Source organism: Phyllobates terribilis, unplaced genomic scaffold (assembly GCF_046119375.1).
Source record: "Phyllobates terribilis strain yellow unplaced genomic scaffold, ASM4611937v1 Scaffold_12__6_contigs__length_324123572, whole genome shotgun sequence".
Classification (NCBI taxonomy): domain Eukaryota; kingdom Metazoa; phylum Chordata; class Amphibia; order Anura; family Dendrobatidae; genus Phyllobates; species Phyllobates terribilis.
The window spans coordinates 150,679,385-150,691,411 of NW_027362772.1; the positions used below are offsets into that span (position 1 = coordinate 150,679,385).

At 44.4% G+C, this 12,027-nt stretch overlaps 1 pseudogene; it reads left to right on the forward strand.

Annotated features, from left to right (window-relative positions):
• Nucleotides 1-11,147, forward strand: part of LOC141171732 (TCF3 fusion partner homolog) — a 46,773-nt pseudogene extending 35,626 nt beyond the window's left edge.
• Nucleotides 11,148-12,027: the final 880 nt, after the last annotated feature.

Genomic DNA, 12,027 nt, shown 5'->3' on the forward strand with positions numbered 1-12,027 from the left:
TTTTGTGAAAAATGTGACAAAAATATTTAAATGCCCTTTGAAGTGTCCATCTCACATGTCACTTCAGAGAGTTCCTCCTCCATCATCTACCAGTATCCTTGTATCATTCAGGTCGGTCCTGTAAATTACTGCTCTTGAGTTTTACCACTGATTGTGTCGGGCACTTCTCCCCAATCTACGGCTCTTTATGCCATTCTGGGAGTTGTAGTTCTGACACCAGCATAGAGCTGCCGGCTGGGAACATTGGTATAAAGCAATGTAACAGCATTGTATCAGTAAGGACTTACCTGGGGAACATCTGCTTCTTCTTGCAAAACTTTCTCTTTATAAAGCGACGCCAGAAAGAAGCCAATCGGGTTTGAAGAACTAAAAAAAATAATAATTAACATTTCTATTAGATTTGTTTTAACAATTACTTCTTTTGCTGTTTATCTTCCCATTTTCTGCCTATGATATCTTTTGTTTGCCCATTTTGGTATTTATAGGACTTTTTCAGAATGGATTTTGAAGTAGAGAATAATAACAAATGATGTTATAGAAATGTTTACAGTGAGGTGAAAGATAAATGTCTGGCCCCACGTGTCTGTAGCCTCCTGACAATGTCTGGGAATGCTCCTGATGAGATAATCGGTGGTATTCTGGGGTGTCGGGGCATCGGTGAGCTCCTGCACAGCCTGTTACTTGGCGGCGTTGGATGCGCTGATGCTTTACAAACCTGAGGTTTTCAATAGGATTCAGGTCTGGGAAACATGAGAACCAGTTAGTGGCATAAATGCCTTCATCATCCAGGAGCTGTCCACACACTCTGGTCACATGAGGATGGACGTTGTCTTGTTTTGTTTTCAATGTTTTATTTATTGAGAATAAGAGAACACAAATAACAAATCATTTTCATGTTGAATCAAATCTTAAAGAAGTGGTGAACAGCTTTAAACATGAGACTTATAAGTAATTACAAGTAATCCACACAGGGCCGGCGTCAGCACCCGTCACACCCGGGCAAGTGCCGGGGCCCTGAGCAAGCGGGGGGGCCCACTCACGTTCGGGTACCCCGCCGGGCTGTGGGCGGAGGAGAGCTGAGCCAGCACCCGTCCTTCTCCCCCACTTGCTCAGGGCCCCGGCAGCCGGATACTTACCTCTCCCCGTGCCTTCGCAGATCCGCTGTCTTCCTGCTGTGCGTTCCCTGTGATGTCTAAGATCAGAGGGTGTGGTGACGTCTTTCCACTGCGCCCTCCCCTGAGCCACCACAGGCAGATCAGAGCGGGACAATGCCGGCGACGCTGGAGTCCCGACCTGAGCAGCGGCAGCAGGTGAGGAGGAGTGAGGTGAGTATTTGATTTTTTTTTTAATGTATGGAGGCATGGGGCATTATGAGGGCGGTGACATCCTGCATGGGGCATTCTATCGGGGGGGGGGTGACATCCTGAATGGGGCATTATATGGGTGGGAGGTGACATCCTGCATGGGGCATTATATGGGGGGGTGACATACTGCATGGGGCATTCTATCGGGGGGGTTAAACATCCTGAATGGGGCATTATATGGGGGGGATAGGAGACATCCTGCATGGGGCATTATATGGGGGGTGACATCCTGCATGGGGTATTATATAAGGGGTGACATCCTGCATGTTGCATTTTATGGGGGGGTGACATCCTGCATGGGGCATTATGTGGGTGGGAGTTGACATCCTGCATGGGGCATTATATGGGGAGTTACATCCTGCATGGGGCATTATATGGGGGTTGACATCCTGCATGGGGCATTATATTGGGGGTAACATACTGCATGGGGCATTATATGGGGGAGGTGACATCATGCATGGGGCATTACATGGGTGGGAGGTGACATCCTGCATGGGGCATTATATGGGGGGTGACATTCTGCATGGGGCATTATATGAGGGGTGGCATCCTGCATGGGGCATTTTCAAGAGAGGGGGTGATATCCTGCATGGCACATTATATAGTGGGGGAAAGGGACAACCTGCATGGGCCATTATATGGGGGGGAGAGGTGACATCCTGCATGGGGCATTATATGGGGGGGGAAAGGAACATCCTACATTTGCCATTATATGGGGTGGAGGTGACATCATGAATGGGGCATTATTTGGGGGGTGACATCCTGCTTGGGGCATTATATGGGGGGTTACATCCTGCATGGGGCATTATATGAGGGGTGACATCCTGCATGGGGCATTTTATGGGGGGTGACATCCTGCATGGGGCATTATATGGGTGAGAGGTGACATGCTGCATGGGGCATTATATGGGGGTGACATCCTGCATGGGGCATTATATGGGGGGTGACATCCTGCATGGGGGATTATATTGGGTGCTGATATACTGCATGGGGCATTATATGGGGGGAGGTGACATCCTGCATGGGGCATTATATGGGGGGTGACATCCTGCATGGGGCATTATATTGGGGGGTGACACCCTGTATGGGGCATTATATTGGGGGGTCACATACTGCATGGGGCATTATATGGGGGGAGGTGTCATCCTGCATGGAACATTATATGGGTGGGAGGTGACATCCTGCATGGGGCATTATATGGGGGTGACATTCTGCATGGGGCATTATATGGGGGGTGACATCCTGCATGGGGCATTTTCAAGAGAGGGTAGTGATATCCTGCATGGCACATTATTTAGTGGGGGAAAGAGACACCCTACATGGGGCATTATATAGGGGGGGGAGGTGACATCCTGCATGGGGCATTATATGGGGGGGAAGGAACATCCTACATGGGGCATTATATGGGGTGGAGGTGACATCATGCATGGGGCATTATATGGGTGGGAGCTGACATCCTGCTTGGGGCATTATATGGGGGGGTGACATTCTTCATGCGGAATTATATGGGTGGGTGACATTCTGCATGGGGCATTTTAAAGAGAGGGGGTGATATCCTGCATGGGGTATTATATAGTGGAGGAAAGGGACATCCTGCATGGGGCATTATAAGGGGGAGGGGAGGTGGCGTTCTGCATGGGGCATTATATGGGGGGGAAAGGGACATCCTGCATGGGGCATTATATGGGGGGAAAGGGACAGCATGAACTATCCATCCACATTTGAATGAAATTAAATGCTATGGCAGGAGACCCAGGAGAACCTCACTGCTGACATAGAGACATAAAAAGCTAGACTGCAGTTTGCTAAAATGTACGTGAGTAAGCTAAATCCTTCTGGAAAAGCATCTTGTGGACAGATGAGACCAAAATAGAGCTTTTTGGTAAAGCACATCATTTTAATGTTTGCTGAAAAGGGAATGAGATCAAGAAAGAAAAGAACACAATACCTACAGTCAAATATGGTGAAGGTTCAAAGATATTTAGGGGGTGTTTTGCTGCCTCTGGCACTGGGTGCCTTCACTGAGGCATCATAAAACCTGAAGATTACCAAAGGATTTTGGGTCGCAATGTAGTGCCCAGTGTCAGAAAGCTGGGTTTGTGTTCTAAGTCATGGGTCATCCAGCAGGACAATGACCCCAAACATACTTCAAGAAGAACCCAGAAGTGGTTGGAAACAAACTACTGGAGAGTTCTGAAGTGGCAGCAATGAGCCCTGATCTAAATCCCATTGATCACCTGTGGAGAGATCTTACAATTTCTGTTGGGAGGAGACGCCTTCACATATGAGAGACCTGGAGCAGGAGATCTCATCTATATGTGTGGTCAGTATAAAGGACTAGCACATGATTTATTCCTTCCAAAGACCATACTAAGGACCAGGAGGCACTCATTACGGGTGGAAGAAAGGTGATTCTGGCAGCTAAATAGGAAAGGGTTCTTTACAGTCAGAGAAGTCAGACTGTGGAATGCCGACCACAAGAGGTAGTAATGGCTGACACTATAACAGCTTTATACAACGGCTGGAGGACATTTCACAACAAATGGTATTATGGGTTATAAGTAATGTGTAAGTGGTGGAGAAGGGTCTTTTTTCGACCTAGAATTCCCACAGCGATCCCCCTGATTATATAATAAGACAATGTTTGGTTTTATAGGTCAATGAGAGAATCCTTAACAGACTTCACCAAGTTCAGAAGATCACACGAAAGCTGAAACAAGAGAGAAGGTTGGTATTTTGCCATCCCACCGATAGAGTAGACCTCGTACACACCGCGCTGTATTCATCTGTCTAAGAATAGAAGACGTCCGAAGGGTGAAGGTCCCGCACACAAGCGCAGGGGTCAGCCCTGGCCCAGGTCATGTGAGGCAGATCTCGGATCACTCCGGTCTTTCCATATCCTCCTTCCATACAGCAAGTCTGTATTGTTTCCCAAGTATGCTGAATTATTGATCCCGACCACCCACAGAGGAGGAGGCACATTAGTGGAGGGCCGTATTGCACAGATCTCATTCTCTCTTACTTTGTACATATTTCAGATGTCTCATGAAAATCTTGGACTCCTACAGGGATGATTACAGACAGAGCCAGCTCACCTTCCTACTTGAGGTATAACTTATTATGAAATGCATTCTTTATTTAAGCCATTCTTTAAAGAGGTTATCTGGTGTCATCCAAGATGGCCACCCTTACCTGCAACCCGCCCTAGGCATAAACGAAGACTGGCTGCATATAGTATCAAAAATCGTCCTTAGAAATCTTATATAATTGACGTTTCCAGATGAACATATATCAACAGAAAGCTTTCAAGGTGACAGGTTTCGGCCGATAAAACTAGAAGTGACTCGAGGTGAAAATATAAAAGCATACAGGTGCATCTCACTAAATTAGAATATCATCAAAAAGTCAATTTATTTCAGTTCAATACAAAAAGTGAAACTCTTATATTATATAGAGTCATTACAAGCAGAGTGATCTATTTCAAGTGTTTATTTCTGTTAGTGTTGATGATTATGTCTTACAGCCAATGAAAACACAAAAGTCATTATCTCAGTAAATTAGACTAAGAAGAAACACCTGCAAAGGCTTCCGAAGCGTTTAAAAAGGTCCCTTAGTCTGTTTCAGTAGGCTCCACAATCATGGGGAAGACTGCTGACTTGACAGATGTCAAGCCAGCCAGCCCCACAGTAACTTACTAGGAAAAGCAAATCCCGGCACTCACGTGTTGATGATTAATTTGTTTATTCCACAACTCACAAGACGTTTCAGCCTGTCCAAGGCTTTTTTCAATTGTAACGGTAACTTACAACACTCAGTCTTACAGGTAAAGACTCTTATGATTTACAAGATGTTATAGCTCCAATCTGTTTCTGCTGTCTACATGTGCCGCTCTATCTAACATTGCCTATGACACCTTGGGGTCTATCCCTTGCCCCACATGGTTCCTATTGATTGAATATGTGAGCACCTCCTGAGGAAGTGATATCCTCACAAAGGGCCTGTTCATTCTAATTGTATATACTTGTGGTGAGCGGTATTGAAGCCCTGGGTCTAGCAAACAACTCTGCTTGTTTCACTGCATATGTGATTTAGTCACTTGTACATTCCATGGGAAGTGAAAAGCATTATTGAGCACTGTTTGGATATTTTTTCTACCATTCCCTTCCCATAAAGGGCCAGGCTTTCAAAAATACTCATATTTCAGTTAGATGATTTTGACACATACCGTAAACGTATTGTCTCAGCATTATATGCACTAAAGCACTTTATTACTACGGTTAATCCAGTCTTAATACCAAACTACCTTATTTGGCTGGGTGTGTCAGACAGTCGCTCTGGATCTGGCTGTAGAAGGTTGCTGCGCTTGTCATTGCAGATGCCTTTTTGATCCTCTCATTTCTGTAGTGTAGTGATATCCTTCTCCCTTTAGGACCCAGCAGCGACCTCCACCTTCTTCTGCTAATTGACACACCCTTGCTTGGGAGTTGAAAACTGTCTCCAGAAAGTCGCTGGTGATACTTCTATGTACTTCTGTGCAGGCTTGGAGTACTAGCAGTCGGCTAGTTTCTTCTTTGGTGCGCTTGGAGGACAGTTGGCGTTATCTCTCTGGTGTCTGCTCAAGCTAAATGTATCCCCTTTGTTTGTCTACCCTGTTGTCTTTAGTTTATAGTGGGGACTGACTAGTGTGCACCCCATCCCCTCAATATCTAGTGCCTATCTCTAGGGACATTCAGGGTTTAGGGTCCTGCTTGGCAACAGATGCGGAACCTATATAGGGATGATAGGGTAGGCCAGGTGATATTAGATCTGCCAAGGGTTCTCCACTTCCCCTTTCCCTAGTTGTTGGGCTCCCTCCCCCCCCCTTCCCGTCATTGTACACTTGTTCCTTCACTCACCTGGCGTGACATTATGTGTACATTCTTAGATCAAATACTTACATTTACTTGGAGCCTAGTTTTGTGTGTGCCAACGATCTGGCTGATTTTCACTGTCAGCATTTGACAAAATTGATTAGGACGTTGTGTCCCGTTGTTGGGAAAAGCACTGTATTTATTATTCATTGGAGCTGTTCCAAAATAGGAAAGCATAACTGTGTATGCGATACCACGAGTACAGCCACTATTAGCAGTGAGCTCTACGATTTTGTTGTGATTTTTAATACAGTTATCCTGTCTTTTAAAAATGTTTTTATTATTTTGTCAATAAAACATATGTTTTGATATTTTCACCTCGAGTCTCTTCTAGTTTTATCGGGCGAAACCTGTCACCTGGTAAGCTTTCTGCTGATAAAAGACTGGCTGCAGCCTGAAGAAACGCTGCTCCAGATGTGTCTCAACATGCCAGGCCGAGGAGCAGCATTGCAAACTGATCTGCTCACTCCACCTGAATAGGACATAGACCAGGAGGAAGAAAGCCTGGAGGCTCACTGAGCAGAATGGCTTATTTTTCCCCGCTTCTGTCCGTGTCCCCATTGTAAACCTGTCAGGTGGAGCGAGCAGATCAGTTATGCTTGGTCACAATGCTGCTCCTCAGTCTGACAAGGAAGACACCCGGTTTGAGTAGCTTTTCATCAGGCTGCCGCCTGTCCTAATGTATACCTGCTCCTCCTCCCTGTCATCTCTCCACATTGTGAGACTGTTTTTTCTCACCCCAATGCTGGATTCACAGCTACACTGCTCAGTAGTCCTGTATAATGTCTTAAATGCTGCTGCTCCTTTTGGTCTGTACTACAGAAGCAGGAATCCCTCTGCGTGTGCTGTGCATAGGAGACTACTTCACTCCAATGCTGGATTCACAGCTGTACAATGCCCTACCTCAATGCTGCTGTTCCTCTCAATCTGTACTACAAAAGTAGGAATCCCTCTCTCTGTGTGCTCTGTATAGGAGACTAATTCACTCCAATGCTGGATTCACAGCTACACTGCTTAATACTGCCCTACCTAAATGCTGCTGTTCCTCTTGGTCTGTACTACAAAAGCAGGAATCCCTCTCTCTGCTTGTGCTGTGCATAGGAGACTACTTCACTCCAATGCTGGATTCACAGCTACACTGCTTAGTACTGCTGTATAATGTCCTAAATGCTGCTGCTCCTTTCGGTCTGTACTACAGAGAAAGAAGCAGGAATCCATCATCTGTGTGTGTGCTGTACATATGAAATATCATAGCAGCTAGTCCATCCAATAGCTCAGAGAGAAAATTAGAGCTAGAGCCCGCAGAGAGGGTGCAAGTGACCTCACGGCCAGAAACTGTTTCTCTTCATGTACAGACGACAGATTATTCTGAAAAGTTACCTGAAACGACAGGCGCGTGTTCAGTTATGAACTAATTTGTAATCGATTTCTATACATTTTCTAAGTTCTCTTGATTTTTTTTTACAGGATGAAGGCACCCAAGCTTGCAATACACCCACCCCGATAAACTCTGAAAACGAACTCCCAGATAATGAGGACTTATCCAAGTGTCTAAGCGGCGGACCTCCCCTTGGCTTAGAGGCTACCAGTCCAGAAAGCCCATCTCTTGTAGAAGGGCCACCAGCTAAAAGAAGGAGAAAATTCAAAGAGGAGAAGACCATGGAAAAAAATAAGTCCATCACTTCTTCCACCAGAGCCACTTTTAGAGCAGGTAAAGCCATGCAGAATATAGGTGTTTCCCTTAAAGGGAATGTGTCAGAAAATCACCTAATTGTTTCATCAGGTCTTTGTATTGCATGTAGATTTTAACCCCTTCCCGACCCATGACTTATATTTACTTTGCCTTTGATGCGGGCTCACACGCTGAACCTGCATCTTTCGCTGCACATGATGGCTGATTTAATCAGTCATCCTGTGCCTTTAACAGCCGCAAATGGAATGGAGCTCCACCCGCGGTTGTTAACCAGTTAAATCCTACTGTCAATCTCTAATAAGGGATTTAAAACGCGCAGGCTGGAAGGGCATCATAAATCCCACCCATCGGCTCCCCTGTCACGTGATCGTGGGGTGCTGATGTGTTGTCATGATAGCATGGAGTCAGCAGAAGACCGCTGTGCCTGTCATTGTGAATCTCATGTGAACACCGACTCGTGGCCAGTGTTCATAGGAGATAGTGATTTCTGCTATACACAGCAGTGCTGAAGCCCTGCAATGTATAGCACAGGTGATCAGACGATTGCAGCTTCAAGTCTCCAAAGAGGACAATTAAATAAAGTGGGGGACAAAAATTAAAAATGAAGAAAAAAATATATATATATCTATCTTTCTATATATATATATATATATATATATATATATATATATTACACACACACGTTCAAATTATCCCCACTTTGCCCCATTCAAAATAAAACAATTATACACATATTTGGTATCCTTGCGTTCAGAAGTGTCCAATCAAAATCTAACAGTGTAAGTGAAAAAAAATCTAAACTCAGGAATTAAAGTTTTTTTTGCCGCCGCAACATTGCAATAAGAGATGTTCAAAACATCGTATCTACCCCAAAATGGTATCAATAAAAGCGTCAGCTCAGGGCGCAAAAAATAAGAGATAACCCAACCCCAGATCCCAAAAATGGAGACGCTACAGGTCTCGGAAAATGCTGACAAACGCAAGAAAAAATTTTCTTCCAATTTCGAAAATAAAAATTAAACTATACGTTTGGTATCTGCATACTCGTAATGATGGGAGAAATTCTACTGGGCAGCACGGTGGCTCAGTGGTTAGCACTGCAGCTTTGCAACACTGGGGTCCTGGGTTGAAATCCCACCAGGGACAACATCTGCAAGGAGTTTGTATGTTCTCCCCATATTTGCATGGGCTTTCTGGATTATCTGGTTTCCTCCCACACTCCAAAGACATACTGATAGGCAATGTAAATTGTGAGCCCCCATGGGGACAGTGATGATAATGTCTGTAAAGCGCTGCAGAATATGTTAGCGCTATATAAAAATAAAGATTTATTATTGCTAGGTCAGTTTTACCATATAGTGAACATGGTAAATGAAAACAAAAACATTTGTGGAATTGCACTTTTTTTTGCAATTTCATCGAACTTAGATTTTTTTTCCCTCATTGTCCAGTACTCTATATGGTAAAATCAATGGTGTTGTTCAAAAGTACAACTTGTCCCGCAGAACACAAGCCCCACATGGCCATATTGATGGAAAAATAAAGTTATGGCTCTTGCTTGGAAGAAGGGGAGGGAAAAAACAAAACGTAAAATGACCATGGCGTGAAGGGGGTTACGTTATGGAGAAAAAACAAAACAAATCACAACCTGTATTAAAATAAGAAATTGCAGTTTTCACACCGACCACTAGGACTATAAGGCCACGGTCCCACTATCAGTATTTGGTCAGTATTTTTTCTCAGGAGCGGGTGGTAAATGCAGAATTGGTGACTTGTTTCTATTCTACCTTTTCTCTGATTGTTCCTCACCTGGTTTGGGGTCTCCCACTCCTGAGAAAAAGTACTGATAGTGGTGCCCTGGCCTTAGACTTTTACTGAAATGTTATATCAGACATTAGTCACCTTCCAGTCTCAACAACAGTGTCCAACCTCACTTTCAACTATAAAGATCTTTGGGATTAACTTTCTTCTTGCACTTTCATTTTTTTCTTCCCTTCTTCCAAGAGCCATAACTTTTTATATCGTTCCCACAACAGAGCTGTACAAGGGCTTGTTTATTTTCAAAGTGACCATCTGACTTTGGTTGATTCATTGACCAGACCTTCAATAGTGATTTCAAAGTTGTAGTTTTGAATGACTTTTTAACATCCCACAAAAATTCCAAATGTTACAAAAATTGTGAACAAGAACCCAAAACCTGCACTTATGACATTACTTTTTGGGGTATTATTTTCACATTTCATTGTAACTTGTCAACATGATACTCCAGGCGAGGACAATGGCGTTGATTTTTTTTTATGTAAAACGGGTTGTCCCGTTTAGAAAGCTTTTCCCTTATGTGCACAGTTCTTACCATCCCTAAGCCCAGCGCTGAATCCCCACCGCTACCCCAGTCTCCATTGTTCGGAGACCCAATAATGGATGTACCAGTCAGCGGAGGGATATTTTGAATGATCATCACTACGATCAAGAAGAATATATCCAGCAGTGCCGCCATCACACGATAAAAGGATGGACGTGGTGTAGGATCTATGTCAATGTCATGAGATTATTGAATTGCAAAAATTTGGACGCCCGACTGCCGCTTCCTTCATTCTCTTTGGTTCCACCAGAAAAAGCCAAGCACATTCCATAGGGAATGAATAACGCAGTGGTTGGACGTCCAACTGTTCTGCCCATCGGTGGTCGTACACCCACCAAGCAGAATCAATAGGGCACATTAATGTAACTCCTGTATTTCATCCCGCCATCACTCACATCTTTGTCGCTCTGTTCCAGGTTAAGATTGAAGAGGATTATTTGTGTGACGGAGACGAGGAACTTAATCTGAGCTGGCGTCCTCTCAGCCCACGAGACAAGATCCTGCAGTACACAAAGTTTTCCAGCCCGGATTTTGATTGATACATAATACTAAAAATGTGATTACTGGAGACGCTGTGCCTTTAATGGAAGAATGCGGCCGGCGTCTCTGCACCCGGATTGTGTGCGAATGGTGCGCTTCGCTGTGACGTCTTTGCTGCATTCCATGATTGATCTCCTGCTGCCCCCCACTGGTTTGTCTGAGACATTTCACCTCTGATGTGCCCCGTTATTTCAGCCATTTATCTGTCCGCTATTTCAATACTATGAGAAAGGTTCAGATCCTGGTTTTATACTTTTCTATGTGGATGTAATGTTTTTCTGTGCAGTAAACGTACAGCGTCCGTGTGTCTGCGCATTTCATGGAGTCCATCTAATCTTCTGTATATTGCGACTCCTTTATGATCATTTCTAACCTTCCTCCTGATGGTTATACATTAGTGTTGAGCATTCCGATACTGAAATATCGGGTATCGGCCGATATTCGCGGTATCGGAATTCCAATACTTAGTTCCGATACTTTTAGAATATCGTATACCGGAGTCGGAAGTTCCCATAATGCAATGAGCCAGTTTCATTTTATTCAGCCAATGAGGATGCTCAGAAGTGTGGGCACATCCTGTTAGGCATGTAGGTATGTTAACTAATGGCATGGCTGTGATTGGCTGCTGAAATGATGTCATGATGCACTATAAAAGCCGCCGCCGCCATTTTCAGCTCACTCTGCTGTGAATTCAGTTAGGGATAGGACGCTGTTGTTCTGAGGGACAGTTTTAACTACCTATTTGGTCTATTCTGCTTTACCCAAGCTACTTTATAAATCGCTGTGCCTTGCAGCGCTAGTGCACAGTTCTCTGTGCTGTTCACCGCTGTCTGCAAGGTCTCTGTGTGTGAGTGAAGCTCATGCTGTAGTGTGTGCTTCAGCCACGTCTGGTTGTAGTGCGCTCAGCGTGCGTCACTGCCTCATACATTGTCCTTTTTTGCTAATTGATCATTTTTCCTTATTTCTCCTATTAGTGTGGTGGTTCCATCCGTATTCAGCTACATTACTTCCAAACACACTATATAGGAGTAGATGGAGGAGCCTTTCTGCAGCATTGTGCCCTGCAGCCCCAGCCAGATTAGTATTAGCCTATTTTTTGTAGCCTCATCTATTGCATTGTAGGTTACCTTCCTACATTGTAATAGCTACAAAAAGTTT